Raw genomic sequence first — 13858 nt, forward strand, 5'->3', positions numbered from 1 at the left:
TCCTCCATCCACTTGATTCTCTTCAAGTTGATGCGAAGGTACTCAAGTCAGTGGTGGGCAGCTATGTAATAGATTCCTGAATCACCCTCCATCTCCGTTCCACAGATAGGGGTGAAGGATTGTAGATGCGGTCTAGGATATTCATCATATCGAGCCTTCGTTGATAATCTGAAGCACGCATCACGGTCATAAACATAACCTGGAACACCAAGAATTTGTTCCATGCATCGTGACTCTGCAAGTCAGTATCAATAAGTAAGTAAGGAAATGTTCTTTAACAGCAACACTTGCTCTACTTCTCCTCATTAAGTTTTCTTATAATATTAGTTCCTCGTTGGTTCACTCTGATACCAACTGCAACCTGTCCACCTGTTCTCTCATAGGACACGTCTTAGCAGCCCATCGGGAAGAGAATCCAGAAGGTGCTGCCTGGCACTCCCATGGAATGTCACGGGGTTTGCGATCTAGGTCTTCCAGAGTCTGCCACATAGCAGAAGCATTCTGGCCATTCCCACTTAGGACGGACCTAAATCAGGGTTTTCCTAATGGTTAAGTTTCTAGAGAGTAACTAGCGTTGAACCTTAGACGAACTACTTTACGCAGAAACGTCATGGTCGAAGCGGATTCATGTTGCACTTGGTTCAAGGAGAATGGAAAACGAGAGGGATGCAAAGCTTGACCTCTCTGCCCATAAGGCATAGTCCCATTCCGTTCCCCTAAAACAACACAAATCGGGACTCTAGTATCCTAGATTCTAGGTCATCATTTCTTGCTGTCAAATTCCTTCGAGAAAATTTCTCGACCAACCGGGACCACCCTTCCATAGGATAGACCCATGGTCACATCCACCACACTTTCCTCGGGATTGCTTTAGTTATCTAATTACCTACCACATTTAGTTTGACACGCAAAAACAACTTCCTTAATTAGCCAATTAATCACCAGTTCCTTCATGTAACTTAAGCACTGACATAGAAAAACAATGTCAAACAAGTTCCTTTTCAACAATTGATCTTATTTTTCAGTCTTTAGAATAAATCATATAATCTAGCCTGAAGGCTAATCCATAATCCGCCCGAAGGCTATCCATAATCCACCCGAAGGCTAATCTAACAATCCTCAAGGATTATTAATCCAACTTTCTGCCCGTAGACTAGTATGCGGGCCTTGAGATCCAATCTCGAGTCACGTTGGCCTCTTGTGCAAGACCCAGAGGCAAGGGATTTACCGCCAGAGCCCCCCTGGCACCCAAGCATCCTCCTGCTCCAAGTAGCACCACGGAGAGACCTCTCGCAGCAGCTTCGGTCCACGTTCTCGGCACGGCTAACAACCCCCTTGGATAGGGTCAGACAGACAGTCGGGGGTAACTAACGCTACCTCTCCCTCCAGGCCTTTAACCTGAAGTATTAATTATTTTTCCATCTTTAGTTCACTGAGCAAAGAAGTACAAATAGTGCTCCTAACTGTACAAACACAATCAATCCAGTGGTTGTTTATTTGGTCAACTGCTAAGGTGTGAATCCTTCTCTCTGAATTCATCCAGCATTCGATTCGGGATCAATTGCGACTTGGCAAGATGCCAAGGGTTTGTTGTTTGTTTACCCTTTTATCCTTGGGTTAGGGCTTATACCCTATTAACCCAAATTAACAAACACCTTAGGTTCCTTAAACTAAGACAATAAATCCTGGGCAACCTTGTCGCCCTAACTTGATTGGTCAAATGCTTACTAGGCAATTCATAGTTACCCTAACTTGGCAAATCAACCTTAAAGAAGGTTGATGTAGTAGGATGGTTGCCCATCCTCTTGCAAATTAAACTTGTACTCGGAACGTGCCAACCTTGTTCCAAGGAGTGGCAAATCTATCTTGTGATTTAAACACAAAGCCATGCAACCTTGCAACTTGTTGCACGAGACAAGTGTCACACCTAACTTGTGGGATCATTTCTCCCATCAAACGGCGTTCCTTGGTCAAGAAATATGTTTGGTCAAGATGTAGGGTTTGGGAGTCCTCTTGACCCAACCCAACCCTAGCCATACTAGGCCGACAACGTTTGGCCCTAGGGTTTCTAATTTCAAATGGAAGTCTAGTATTTGGCTAATTAATCCTTAGGGTAAAAACCCTAGATCGTTCTTGCATAGGCGTTCAGCTAACCCTAGCATTCTATGAAAGTGGGTAGGATCTTTGGGATTGGGAAGTCTTGACTTGGCGTCCCAAGTGCGATACTAAGTAGAATTTTTAGCGTACTAAACTCTACCTAGCGCATTGAGGTAACCATCGTTTGAGTTACCCCATTGCAAGCGAATTACCTAATCGATCTAATGGTCTTGTGACTAGAGGTGATCTTTCCTTAGAAGAGATGTAAATACTTTTCCTGAGAGATGTACATAAATAAATTCAAGATACAACATTTCGTGCAAGTATGCCATTCATAAACTTTTCCTTTTATGCAACTATAAGATGTACAAGGACCATTTCTTTTCCTTGCCTAAGTCATAATGATTGACAAGTTTAGGGCTAACTCGTATAAAAACCCACATTGAGTTTCAACAAGAACTATACTCATAACCCTTCGCTTAATGCATTGAATTCTAGCTTAATATGAAATGCGTTCTTCCTTAAATACAACCTTCGATAAAAGAAGTCCATGCATGACGATGTCAAAAGACTATTATTGACTTAATTCGCCCTACAGCACTTAACTCAACCTAGGATGTAATTAACATCGCATGCAATATGCATGGTACTTTCATGCAATGCAACTACTTGGACAACATCCAATGGACGACGACGATTACCTCATACGAATCCACAACTAGAAAATTATTACCTAAATGCCTTATGCACTTTTCTTTTCCGTAGGCAATCAAGGATGTAATTAGGCAATTCCACCTTTTACTTATGCAATATGCTTTCAAGATTGCGACCTTGAAGTGCAAGCAATGTGCAACATGCATCTAAATCTTGAAAGACGAATGAATAGTTGCATTCATAACTTCTCCATGAAAATTAAACGTGCCTAATGCATCCCTTTTATGCGGAATTAATCTTGTAAGAACCTGGGCATTGGGGTTTGAGGTATTGTCCACACGTGTGCTTGGGGTAGAAACTCTCGCGTGAGCGCCCCTCGCCATTTTCTTGGGAGCCATTGACGAGTCGAATTCCAGTTCAACAGCTTTCTCTTGGGTTCTTTACGTGCTATGAATCCCTTTCTGCCCGATATCCTCTCCTTCGCGCAGAACACGGCCTTACAATCACATGTTTTAAAGAAACTCGAGATGGTATAGATGAACAAGGCTTATGGAAGCCTTGCTTTAGAAGCTTCTAAATAAGCTTCCAACTTTTGTGACATAAACGTGACGTGGAGAGAGAAGGGAGTGATGATTGGGAGAAGGGTGAGGATGATGATTATGATGGCGATGGTGATGAGGCGGCAGCAGCATGGCGTGGCATAGTAGGCGTTGATGGCGGCAGATCCTAGCAGCAGCAGCCCGTGAAGGTGGCGATGGCGAGCAACACGACAGGCATTGTCTCTCTCTTCTCTTCTCTCCCCTCCCCAAGCTTAAGGGGAGTCTATATAGGCTGGGGGGGGGGGGGGGGGGGGGGGGAGGGGGGAGATAGTGGCTTGTGGGCATGCCTCCTCCCTCATGCTTCTCCACACCACACTCCCCTTACACTCATACTTCCCTCTCCCCGCCATGCATTGGCTGAGGGGAGAGGATTATTAATTAAAAAAATTGCACAAAATTTAACCCTTATCCTTTTGCCTTTTTCCCAAGAAGGGTGTTCCCGTGTGGCTTGCGGGTTTTTAGCCTTGGCCTTATTTGCACAACGCGGTTGGGGTTTATTAACGCGCGCGCGGGTAAGCACTTAACCACCTCATTTACCAATGTGGGAGATTATGTTAATTTGCTTTTTGCACGGATTTACGGGTCTTCAATATTTCGAGGCGAAAATATTACACAAGCAATCCATTGACAAAAGCAATATGGATGTGTCTAGCCTTAACTTTATGTGACATGATCTGCATACGATCATGTTGTTGTTGAAATATCACTCACATGAATCAATCAAGAGTACCTTTTTAATTACAGAAATAGATTCTTCCATAGTAACACCTTTTCTCTTAAGTTTCTAGAAATAATTCTATTGGATGCTTTGAGGAAAAAGAGGTAGTAGTATGACTCCCAAAGTTTCTGGGTTGGCAACGCACTTGAGGGCATCTACTACCCCTAGTAAAAGAACTAGGACCTCGAAGTGGTTGTGTGATATTAGTATTATGTGATTTATGTTGATTAAAGCACCTCTCAATCAGCTTGACCCCATCACCTTTCTTGTTGCCAAGGAGATTGCTTCTATTTTTTTATTGCATTCAATTCCTAGCTATAGTAAGGACTAAGTTCCTATAATAATAAACTACTAGAGAAGCCTTTATTGCATCATGTGTCCCATTGGACAGCCATTTGAAGAATAGAAGCATTGACCCCTGTAGCGATATAGTTGGAAAGACAACATCAAAATTGTTAGTTATGAACTGTAGTGAGTGATCAAACCATAAAATAGAATCTCTCTTGTAGTCGTTATGATGACTACCCAAATCACAATGACACTTCATAAAAGGCCTAAGGTAGTTGAAAACTCCATACAGAAACATTACATCATGTTTATTTTCATTTGCCTTGGTGGATTTATTAGCTACACAAACACTATAAGAGAAAGGACATTTGTTAGGCTCGAAGAGAGACATTGAAATATAGGACCATTTAGAATGGTGGCCTTTAACAAAAAGGAGATACCTTCGAGAGCCAACCTAGAAAATTTAGGTTCTATAGCAATTACATTGGTTTCCCTAAGGAGTAAAATCCACATTTGAGAGGTTATTAGAGTTATTAACATAAGACTTGCATAAGCCCAAGGTTGGTGGTTATTAGCTTGAAGATAGATTTCCAAAAGTTTTTAAGAAATAAAAGCAACCACATAAGAGTCATAGTCTTGTTTTGTGAGGTGCCTCCTCCAACAAACTCGAAGGAGTCCTCTAGTAGCCAATTGAAATTCATATCCATGCACATCACCGTCCTGTCTCTCACTCTCTTTGAACCAAGTGCGATGTTAACCTCACTCCAGCCTTTGATTGGTCACAAAGTGGTCTTTCTTAGGTGGGCATTAGATTGCTATTAGGGGTGACTTGTCCAAGCTTCCCCTGTGAAGTAGAACTGAGATTCCCATGCTCCATTAGAATGTAATGTCCCCATTACTTAGTTTATTTTAATAAACAATGTGCATATACATTCCAAAGAAAATTGAATTATGTTGCACATTTTCAAAAAAATTTATGAAACTAGCTCTACTTATGAAGATAATAATTATTATTAATGAGGTATTATATGCGAGTTCATGGAAGAGAGACTTGGGAAACCCTCCCAAGACTAGCTTATTAAAACTATGTTTGTAGTATAGAATAACAAAAATAACTAGCCTAGTGGATAGTCACTTGGCAATTAAGTGCACTTGGGTGACGACACTGCCAGGATGTGTGACCTGTCGGGAAGATTTTCCTACAAGCTAGTGGGAGCTTCTCATGCACAGTCAATGGTGCCAACGAAACCTTCGTAGCTCATTGCCAAGTATGCCAAGGTCTATGCCTTGGAGCACTCTCTCTTTGTCGGTGATGGCATCATAAAAAATACTCAAAAGCAGGCGCCCTCTCTTTTACCCCCCCTCATTACTACCTTGGAGTGATGCCTTCCTAGCCACATGGTGCATTGTGCGTCCTCGCCCACATAATCATCAATTTTTATCTTTGCGCTACAAAAGATGGAGCCCCTCCCTGACATCATCAATGACATCGTCAAAAACGCTAAAAGAAAGCGTTCTCTCTTTGTCATCGATGATGTCATAAAAAAACACTCAAAAGCAGGTTCCCTCTCTTTTACCCCCCCCCCCCCCCAATTACTATATAAACATGGTTAGAGTGTCACATCAAAGACACATGATGATCCATGCAGAAGTCTCTCTACTACTGTTGACGCTAGAAGCTCTGTTGCAATCAGCCTCTCTCTCTCTCTCTCTCTCTCTCTCTCTCTCTCTCTCTCTCTCTCTCTCTCTCTCTCTCTCTCTCTCTCTCTCTCTCTCTCTCTCTCTCTCTCTCTCTCTCTCTCTCTCTCTCTCTCTCTCTCTCTACTCTTATGTGGAAGCATTGCCTGAACCCATCAAGCTTCTTCCATGGCTCCCAAGAGACATCTAGATGTTGAGCGAGATCATGCTCAGAGAGCTCCCCAACATGAGGAAGTGGTCGTTGCTGTTGCTGCTAAGGGAACTCAAGACGATGCTAAAGTGTAAGCGGAAGTAAACCCCGAACCTATTCAAACCGAAGAACCAACCATCCCACAACAAATTGAGGTTGCGGCTATAAATCGTAATCATGATGGATGGCTGAACAGAGATAATTAGGTTTGTACATAAGAAAAGGATCACGATTAGTTAGAACTTGCTTAAACTTGTAAAAACATGTTAGTATTATCAAATGCTTTTTAAGAAGAAACATGAAAATTGATGAAGGGGATAGATTCTATGTATCACATACATTGACAACTGTGTTAAAAATGTTTTATGGTTATGACTGCTTTTGGATTTGTGAATGATGAGTTACGGCTCTTATGATTTTGGGCTCGCTCAACCGAACAAGTTGTGGATTGTGGTGGTTCGGGACATTGAGATCCCCAACCCAATGCTCCCTAATACTCTACGGAGTATAGAAAAACACACTTATGGGTTGGGGTTTTATGCTCCCGAGGGAGGTAGATGTTTTTAGTTTTTGATCATTCGAGCAGCTGAGAGGGCAAAGGGCCGAGTGGTAAGTGCCCCTGTTATGTAGGATGGCTCCGGAGGCTTAGGGAAGCTTAGAGGGGCTCTGAGCCAATAAATTCCCTGTTGACTGCGAATGGACTGCGATCACATACAGCCGAATCTGAAGGGATTGGAAGGTCCTATCCTAGGCTAGACAGTGTCTTTCAGTAGAAAGACGGTTTTGTATCACTCTGCGGAGTGATGGTGAAATAAAGTACCTGATTTTTGAATTGTTTGTTAGGTGCTAAAGATCGAGTTTAACGAATCCAATTTAACAGAGTAATAAAAGGAAGCTGATTTTATATGTCCAAACAGTGTGGCAGTATGCTTTGCTAATTAGAAAACTAAGCAAACCCATCGAGGAAAGTGGGAAGCTTTAATCCTGACGATTGGATGCCTGTGGTGGCTGGGTGGACCTGATAAGTTGGGTAACTTTTCAACACTAGATAGAGCTGATTAAATCGTGACCCTCCCAATACTGGTAGGATTAGTTACCAGGTTTAACATCATTTTAGGGGGTTGGAGCTAAGATTTTACCTTATGAGTAGGGGGATCGAGTTACACTCTCCCCCGTTTCTCACTCTCTTTGAACCAAGTTTGAACCAAGTGTGGTGTTAACCTCACTCCTGCCTTTGATTGGTTACAAAGTATTCTTTCTTAGGTGGGCATTAGATTGCTATTAGGGGGCAACTTGTCCACGCTTCCCTTGTGAGGTAGAACTAACAATCCCATGTTCAACTACGTCCAAGGTTTCCCATGGGGAGACGGGATGGTGATGTGCATGGATATGAATTTCAGACGACTATTAGAGGACTCCTCTAGGTCTGTTGGAGGAGGCACCTCACATGTTTCTTCACCCATTGTGGAGTATCTCATGTAGTATTAAGGAATTCTGCTTCTTCTTCTTCTTAGAAACCATTTTGAGTTAGTGACTTCCATCCATATTAATATGAGGAGGCAGAGTTTGGATCTCAAAAGATTTCTTTGGATTCTTCTCCATGAATCAAATACTATTGTATCTAAAGAGATTTTTGATAATGCTTTTTGAAGAGTCAAGCCAATTATCAAGATTTGTCTCATCTTCCTTGGCAAAGTTATCAAGATTTTCCATAAGAAACTTTAGCTTTGCAATAGCTAACGTAGAATTGCTTAAGGCAATGTGATAGACTTTCAACTAGCATATAGTGTCGAGTTGCAATAGTGATAGGCTCTTTGTATATGAGTTTCCTAAAAGGCTAGTCATTTCCATTTCAATCGATGTGTGACTAATGGAAATCAAGAGTCAAAATACATGTTAAAAGACCTTGAATAGATATTGAAGGGGGGATGTAATGGTTCCATATAACCAAGAGAAGCCACATCGGGATGCCATGCATTTTGTTGCAAACTATCTATTCAAGAATGAAATTAGTCATTTCCTTGGCATTATCATTCATTGTAGCACAAGCTTTAGACCATTTCATACAATAGTTAGTCACCACAATGATATAATGCTTCCGCATTGTAGATGAAGGATGCATAGGTCCAACAAAATCAATGCCCCACTTTTCAAAGGGCAAGGCCACTAGATTGGGATGAAGAGACCACTAATGATTCTCCTACCATCATGCCTTTGACAAATATCACAATGCTTTACATAGTCAAAAGCATATTGGAAACCGTTGGCCACCAATATCCAACATGTAAAGCCTTTTGGGTGGTAAGCCATCTAGCAAAATGGCTCCCACATGTCGAATCGTGGCATTCCTCTAGAATAAATGGCACCTCATTGGGCACCACACAATGGTGATAAACCTCATCTGCACCCTTTCTATACAAAACACCAACTATTAATGAAAAGTGCAATGCTTCTTTTTGCTGACTTTTTCTCTTTTTGGCCTTAGAAAGTGTTTTTGCCGGGTTGCCTATGGATAGGTAATTTGTAATAGATGCATATCACGATCAGATTGAGGCTTTATAGCATCAATTTTGCATAGATCCTCACACTCATTGATATTATCCCACTCTTCTTTAGGCTCATCAAAATCTACTAACCATTCCACAATTCCGTGCAATTTTGGTGGCTTGCTTCAAATCTCATAGCCAAACTCTTACAGAGAGATTAGCCACTTGGCTAGTTGATCAGGGGGTTGAAGCTTATTCTCAACAGTAAGCATAACCAAATGATCTTAGTGAAAAACACCACCTTCTCGTAAAGAATATAATGTCTAAACTTCTTGGTGGTAAATACCATAGCCAAAGATACCTTCTCTGAATAGCTATAATGAAGCTATGAAACACTCAGCTTCTAGCTTGCAAAAGTAATCAGATGATAAATCTGCACCTCCCAAATCTATAATAGGTAGTAACTACTACTATACGCATTGTTGCAACCATGAAGACATAGAAAACCTTACCTCTCTTGGGATCTTTTAACACTAGAGTTTTGGATAATTCCATCTTGACATTCTCAAATGCCATGGTTCTGTCCATCCAAAAACATGGTTGTGTGACAAGAGATTCATTAGAGGCAATGAGTGCTCAGCTAATGTGTTAAAATGAACTGATGATAATATCCCATTGATGAAACAAAGAACCTCATGAGGATTGGTGGGTGGGTTCATGGCCATAATAACAACTATCTTCTTAGGATCAGTAGCAACGCTAGTTGTGCTCACAACATAACCTAATAATAAACCATGAGACAACTTGAATACACACTTTTGAGGATTTAATGATGTATAATACTCATAGAAATGCTCAAAGCACTACGAAGAATAAAGAGATATCTATAATAGATTGTGATAGCCCCCAAATCGTCGATAAAAACCTTAAACTCTTCAAGGAGATATCAACAAATGTATTGTCAACTGTCCTTGCCAGAACCTAGCAGTATTACATAAACCAAAAGCCATGACATGGTACACAAAGGTACCACATACTATAATGAGTTTTGTTTTCAACTTATACTCCTCAAATATGGCCATCTAGTCATAACCTGCAAAATAGTCCACGAAGGAGTATATCTCTCAACTTACCAACTAATCTAAAATCTAGTCAATAAAGGGTAGAGGTAGTAGTCCTTTACTGTCTACTTGTTTAGCTCCTTAAAATCCACCCATAAGAGGATTTGATTGTTCATCTTCTTCCTTATCACAAATGGTGAGTCCCACTCAGTGTGTTCAATGGGAAAGATCAGGCATGCCTTCCTCAAATGATCAATTCCTCAAAAAAGTCTCTTTCAACTCTAAAGACATTCATTTGACCTTCCAAGTTTGCTGCCTTCTTTCAATGGGATCATTTGCATGATAACAATAGAGGGAATTCCCTTCAATTCATTATAGTCCCATCCAAATAGGTTTCTAAACTCTTGTAGAAGTGCCACATCATCTATGCACTCATCATCTAATAATGTTGTATCATGCTTGATGATGTGGGGATCATTAAGAGTTCCAAGATCCAACTCTATCACACTAGTGTTAGGAATCCTATCTTTTGCCTTGATTGGCTCATTCAAGCACACTTGATATACATCTTTTGCGGTGGAATCCTCATTAGAGTCACTAGATCTCAAGGTTTCAATGGGGGAGGTTCCCTCAAGTGCCTTCCATTCTGTAGTGGGAGGTAATGCCCTTTCATTCAATGGGTGCTTAGGGTAGGCATCCAAGATCAGTCTTTTCAACCCATGCCCCAAATTAGTCGACCACTTGGGATATCCACCAAACAATGTGAATGTAAAATCCAAGGCCATCCAAGCAACAACTGGTAGCTTGGCCTCCCATCTAATTGAATGCAATGGAAGTCGAGAGTACACTCAATATTTGCTATGGTCACATACACTTGAGACATCATTCCTTCTAGTTGTCTCAAACTATTGTCAGCCATTTTTAGGATAGTGCTGACATCCTTTTGGATGGGTAGACCTAGTCTCTTTAATAAATCCATTCTCATAATGTTCATAGAAGATCCTAGGTCTACCATTGTACTTTCTATCAGAATGCCGTCCATGTAAGCTTGTATCCTAGGGAAGTGTTTTTCCACATGCTCCCACCATTCATTGTCCACTCAATTGTCACAAAGAGGCTCTATAATATATCCATTCGTAAGATATCCTTGAATTCCTTGTTGTGAACGTTAGACAACAATCAAATTACTTGTAGCAAGTTCACATCTGGTTTTACTTCACATAAAGCATTTGCTAAATTAAACTCCTGGAAATTTGCTACTGCTTTTTTCTCTTTCCATACCATCCACTCTTTTAGTTTACTAATGGCCTTAGTAGCCTCCTTCCCTTTTTCTTTGCATTTACTTTTAACCACATGCTCCTCTAAAATACCCTCATGTTTAAGAGGACCTGCTTGGGTGTTGGCATCCACAACCTTCTTATTAACCACACTAGACTTAGGGTTAGATTTGCTTGTATTAGGGCCATCCTTTTTATCCTCTTTCATTTTTTGACCTATAGTAAGCACTTTAACATTGTTTGAATTTGCATCCTCATTAATTAGAAGCATGTCCACTAAGCTAATACCATTGCTAATTTCCTCTATGGTGGCTTTTTCCCTTTGTAAGATCTACTTAGGACCCTCTCCTTTAGTATTCCCATAATTTCCATGATGATTCACAAACCCAAATAATTGGCTAACTTGTTCGAGAGAATAGATCCTACTACAATAAGTATTGGCCATATGGCATGACTTTCCACATATGTCATACTTCACATGATGACAATACTATGGAAGGTACTAACCACCACACCACTTGCAACTAAACTTTGATGGACTCGTATTGTCAAGCTTCCTAGTGCCCATCGAGTTTTGCTGACACTTCAAGAAATTGACATCCACAGTGATCTATCGATATCGTTCCATGATCATATCAATGTAATGTTTCATCATATCCTTGACTTCCTCTACAATATCATATGCACATGATTCATATTCAAAGGCCTTAGGAGCCACCTCTGCACTGGTCTTAGGATTTGCAAAGGGGATGCTACTTGTACAAACCCTTAGTTTGTGATAGGGACCTCATCACTACTCGTAGACATCATATGCCTCGGTTGGGCCACATTTTACACTATAGGAGCGGGTAATTGGGGAAAGCTTGATTTAGGGCTCCTTGACTTTAAACCACTACAATTTTGGTTAGGTAATGTAGGTCATGAATTATAACCTATTAGCATTGCATTTGGCACCAACCCAGTGACTAAGAGGGCTTGCCCTCTTGCTAAATCGCAATGTGAATTCTTGATTCGATCCCTTCTACTGCTCTTATAGTTGCGTCTAGATCATTTAGTGTGGTGTTGCTCAAGTGTAGCTGGATCGTAAAATCCAATCCTCTCAAGAAAAACTACAATCGAGCGAGAGGGGGTAATTGGATAGTGTTACCCAAACAACAAAAAACTTCACGTAGCTTTTGAGCATGTGCTTTTACACTCTCATTGAATTCTTGTTGAGTCTCATTTAGGACACGTAGTCAATATTGGCTCCCTTTTCTAGGGAGAACTCCCTACAAAATGCTATGTAGAACCCTTACATAGTGGTAATTGAGTTGCCACAAGCTGGTAATACTCCTAGGTTGCATTGCCCTTCAAAGTTGTGCTAAAGAACATCAAACGATATGCTTCCTTCTTGACTTGATAGTTAATCATAAGTTTTTGGAAGTCTTTAATATGTAATTTCGCATCTTTGTTTGGAATTCCACTAAAGTTAGGCAATGGGTGCCCCAAAGTGGGTAGAGTTGTTGTATCAGTTGGAATTTGAATTGTGTGAGGAGGTATTAAGGGTGGTTGTGCCATTTGTGTGGGTATAGGAATAGGCTTATGAAGGAAAATTGTAGTGCTACTAATGGCACTACTAGGTGATGGAGTTGATCCATTACTTTGGCTAGTCCTCGAAGTAGACCGCCAAGCTTTAGGTGTTAAGGGTAAACTACCACTTTTGCATGTGTTGGGACTTCTCTTCTTATACGAGGGGTTGTAAGCCCCCTAACTTAAGGGATATGGGACTAGTACAGTTCGTTCAAGGAGTAATTACAGAAAACTTATGTGTGTCTCCTTAGCCCTTCTTCACATTGCTCTTGTAGGATTTGAGAGATCTAGCCTATGCTCATGTTCTTACCGTAATAGCTTTTTCTGTGCTTTTAAACAAAGAGTCATATACTCAAGAACTGAATCTTAGGCCCTTACAAGAATCCTAAAGACTCCTAACAGGTGCACCATTTATTGGGACCTAAAATAAGCCCAACAGTAGCTCTTATACACTCTAAGCTCTGTGCTAGACCTCACGCAACCAAGCCCCATGGCCTTGTGGTCCTAAGCCGACTGGCAATGACTAGAAGACCCTCTCTAAACACTAACACATTGCATTGTAGTCCAATCAACTAACGGCCTACCTCGAACTCTAAGTAGGAGTGCCTCTAACATAAGGTGTTTAGCACACCATATTAAACATAACACTAACTCCTCCCCAATTGATACTACCCGGCAAGGCATTTGACCCACTGATCTTCATATTTTCCATAGATCGATACACTTTCTGCACTCTTTCTCACTTAAATACTCTTGAGTCTTTACAACTAAATAGCTTGAATCTTCCTCACATACTTGATCAATGTAAAATAAGTGCTATGGGTTAGTGTGTACAAAATAATACTTGTATGCATAAATCGATACGCTTTCTCCACTCTTTCTCACTTAAATACTCTTGAGTCTTTACAACTAAATAGCTTGAATCTTCCTCACATACTTGATCAATGTAAAATAAGTGCTATGGGTTAGTGTGTACAAAATAATACTTGTATGCATAAAGCAAATAGAATATGCACAAGTATTATTAATGTGGAAAACAAGGTGTGTATGCAGCAAACAATCTTTCTATATTTTCTCATGAATATGCTTCAACCATATATGGCATTGCTATACAAACTCAAGGGCATTGTGAGCATCCCAACTCATGCTATTCTTTGAGTAAAAAAATAATACAAGGACCACCTATACATGATATGCATCATAATTCGATCCATTTTAGTA

This window comes from Lygodium microphyllum, chromosome 28 (assembly GCF_053477565.2).
Source record: "Lygodium microphyllum isolate KBCC chromosome 28, Lygodium_microphyllum_v1.1.10, whole genome shotgun sequence".
Taxonomy (NCBI): domain Eukaryota; kingdom Viridiplantae; phylum Streptophyta; class Polypodiopsida; order Schizaeales; family Lygodiaceae; genus Lygodium; species Lygodium microphyllum.